A 3,772-nucleotide genomic window follows, 5' to 3' on the forward strand; every position below is an offset into this window, starting at 1 on the left:
TTATTTTTATTATTTTCTTTGTCTTAAAAGTGGAAAATTTAAATAATAATTCCATAAAAATAAATAAATAATTTTAAAAATTAGTTTTTCAGTATTTTCAAGAAATGGTAGCGTATCTCAACACTGACAGGGTTTTGAAATAAATAAATAAATAAAAGTTTACTTAATTGAAGTATGATTTGTTTAATAATTATGATAGAACGATTTAAGAATAATACTACATAAGTTACATGCTACAATTCGTTTACTATATGAATAACACGACATGATTCGTTTAATTCATTTAAGAAATAGGATAAATTAAATTTTATATGAATTGACTTGTATAATTTATTAACATGATTTTAATCATTAAATTTGTTAATACGATTTTAACTTATCAACACAATTCTTCACTTATTAAACAAATTAATACAATTATAACTCATTTAAACCATTTAAATTTTAAAATTTATAAATATATTATTTATGATTACTTGGAGCTTAATTATTAAAACTTCAGAAAAAAAAAAAGTTAAAAAAAAAATAGACCCAACGACCAAAATATGATCTTGAGAAAAGTAATGTAAGTGGATTAAATAAGAGCCTAAACTCTAAGTATCTTCTCATAGTGGACTAGATATAACAACCTAAAAATTAATTATAATTGATTTAATTACTAATAAGTTTTTCTTAACAACCTCTCTCAATCTCAAAGTGGATAAATCTTCTGCTCTTAGTTTATATCAAGGGGATTTAAAGCTTGAAATAGACTTGGTGAAAATATCAGTAGTTTAACCAAGTGATGACACATGTTGAACTTGAACCTTTTTTTACAACACCTTTTTCCTGAAAAAATACAAATCTAGCTCAATGTGCTTTGTCCAAGCATGTAACATTGGATTAGCTACCAATAAGATAGTGCCAAGATTGCCACATCGTATAATAGGAGGTTTAGAAATTGGTATTCTTAGTTCTCCTAGTAAGGAACATAACCATGTTAGCTTTGCAACTATGCTAGTTAGGCTTTTATATTCGGATCCAATTGAGGACCTTGAGATTATATGTTGTTTCTTGGAAAACCATGACACTAGATTCAAACCCAAGTAGAAACGGTAGCTAAAGGTTGATCTTTTGTCATCTACGTTGGTAACCTAATCTACACCACCAAAACCAACCAAAATTCAAACATGTTGACTTCTTAAGATGTGAACCATATTCCAAAGAGCCTCTCAAGTACCTAAAAACCCTTTTAACAACTTGTCAATGTGACTCTAATGGATTTTGCATGAATTAACAAATAGAGCATTCTGTATTTTTTCAAACCAGGCTCTTGATGTCTACTTAAGACCATACAAAGACTTGTGTAACCAACATACCAAACTTGGAGTATTAGGGTCTACAAACCAGAGGTTGTGTTATGTAAACTTCTTCTTGCAAATCTCCACACTCTAGCTAGAGTAATAGTAAAAACAACTCTAATTGTAGTTGGATTAATTATCGGGTTGATCATTTCACTACAATTAAACCTAATTGTATGATGAAATTGTTTTGCTATAAACCTAGCTTTGTACATGTTTGTTTCCTATTTGGATTCTCTTTCTCTTTAAATGCCCACTTATGCCCGATTGTTTTTCTTCCTTTTGGAAAATGTATAAGAGTTCAAGTTCTATTCTTGATTAGTGTTATAAATTTATTTGTCATAGGTGCTCTCCATTGCTCATGTTGTAAAGCATTAATCATCGATTCAAGTTTCTTAGCTATAAGAAATGTTTTTGGTTTAGTGATGTCTATTTTAGGCTTAGTCACCATTATATGTGAATTACCAATTTGGTTAAGTTGAACTAAAAGGAGCTGAAGCATACTCATTAGTAGTAATTTCAAGTTCTAACAAAGCAACAAGTTGGTTAATAGGATTTTCTTGTGACTAATTAAGAGTATTTGGGGAACATGATGAATAATATAGGGTGTTGTATATGATTGGTAGGTTGAGAAGAAATAGGAACGGACAAAGTTCTCATTTTAAGCTTACTGAGTGTTTGATAAGATATGAAGAAGTGGTGGAGAGGCTAAAGGCCTAGTAAAATAGGTTAAAGAAATAGGAGCAAAACTAGATAATTTTATAGTAGAAAAGGGAAAGGATAGTTCATTGAAGATAACGTCCTTAGAAATGAAAATTTTGTTAGGATAAAGCCTTAAAAGTATGAATGATGTTACAAAATTTGGAGTTTATTATTTATTAATAAAATTCTAGTTTCACTTTTATCTATCTGTATTCTATGCATTATACTTTATGAGCACTCTAACTTGTATTTCGTATATGATTTGAGTGCATTAGGAGTTGCGTGGAAGATCTAAGTCATAAGTTCCTTGCAAGTAGATGACTTGTCCATAAACACTTCGTGGGCTTAAGCAACCTATTAGAGATTGTAGTGTACTACTTCCTAATTAGAAGGATGACTGGTCTTGGCCATTGGGATAAAATTCTCATGGTGAGTACACTAGTGTATATGGTTACATATTGGACAAGATTTACAATAAGTCATGACATAAGGCTATTGTTAGGGTAGAGCTCTTAAAAGCATAACATGATGTAATAAATTTAGAATTTGTTATTTATTTAATGATGTTCTTGTTTCACTTTTATCTATCCTTATTCCATGTATTATACTTTATGAGCATTCTTGCATACATCTTTTGTATTGTACGTGACTTTGGTGCATTAAGAGTTATAGAGAAAATCTAAGTCATTGGTTCCTTGCAAATAGATGACTTGTTCACAACCAGTTCATGGGTATAGGAAACTCATTAGAAGTTGTAGTGCACTATATCCTAATTGGAGGGATGGTTGGTCTTGGCTATCGGGATGGTTTTCCCATGGTGAGTGCACTAGTGTGTATGGTTACACATTGAACAAGACCTATGGTGAGTCATGACTAAAGGTTGTCAAGTGGTCATGACCTCACCAAGTTACTTCATTATGTTGTCTCTCAATCTTGAGAGAATATTGAGTTTATGCTAAAGTTAGCAGTGACTTTGACCTATGGGTGAGATCGTAAGCTAATAATATATTCCCTATAGATTGGGTCACTATTGATCAAAGTCGGTAGCAATAGGTATTCTTAATAGAGGCATTATGATATCTCATAGGATTGAGATAGTGTCTCATCTTGAGTTATCCTAACGAGGTGTGTTCATGGAAACTATAACCACAGTAGTTCCTTAAATGGAACTTGACATAGGCTTTTTGAGAGCTAAGATATGTTAATTAAACACACAATAAGAGGATTTGTAATTCAAGGATAGTAGAGGTAGTCTTGAAAGGATGATAAATTTCATCTTATTAGACTATGGACACCAGTTTATGGGGAAACTGTACACAATGGATAGCAGGTCATAGATCCGAGCACATAGTGTCTCGTTATTATTTACATAGGATATTGAAGTTTAGATGATTCTCTATAGTGGGATGTTAAATCAACTTCAAAATTGGATTATGAGGAGCTAGAGCTCATATAGGTTCCAATGATCCCCGCTTTGAGCTCATATACCTTATTGACATGGATTATGAGGGTTGAATTGACTCTAAGTTCATTTTTGTGCATAAGGGTATTTTGGTAATTATGTAATGTTACACAAGGGTAAGTGAACAAGGTCTCTGGATTAGGCTAATTGATTAATTAGTAGGCCTATTGGGTTAATTAATCAATTAGGACCCAATTTAGGCTAGATTAAATGCCCAAGCCCATGTGGGCTCAAGTCACCTAAGCCCAATTAAGAACCCTATAAATAC

The sequence above is a fragment of the Vitis vinifera genome, chromosome 8 (genome assembly GCF_030704535.1).
Source record: "Vitis vinifera cultivar Pinot Noir 40024 chromosome 8, ASM3070453v1".
Lineage (NCBI taxonomy): Eukaryota > Viridiplantae > Streptophyta > Magnoliopsida > Vitales > Vitaceae > Vitis > Vitis vinifera.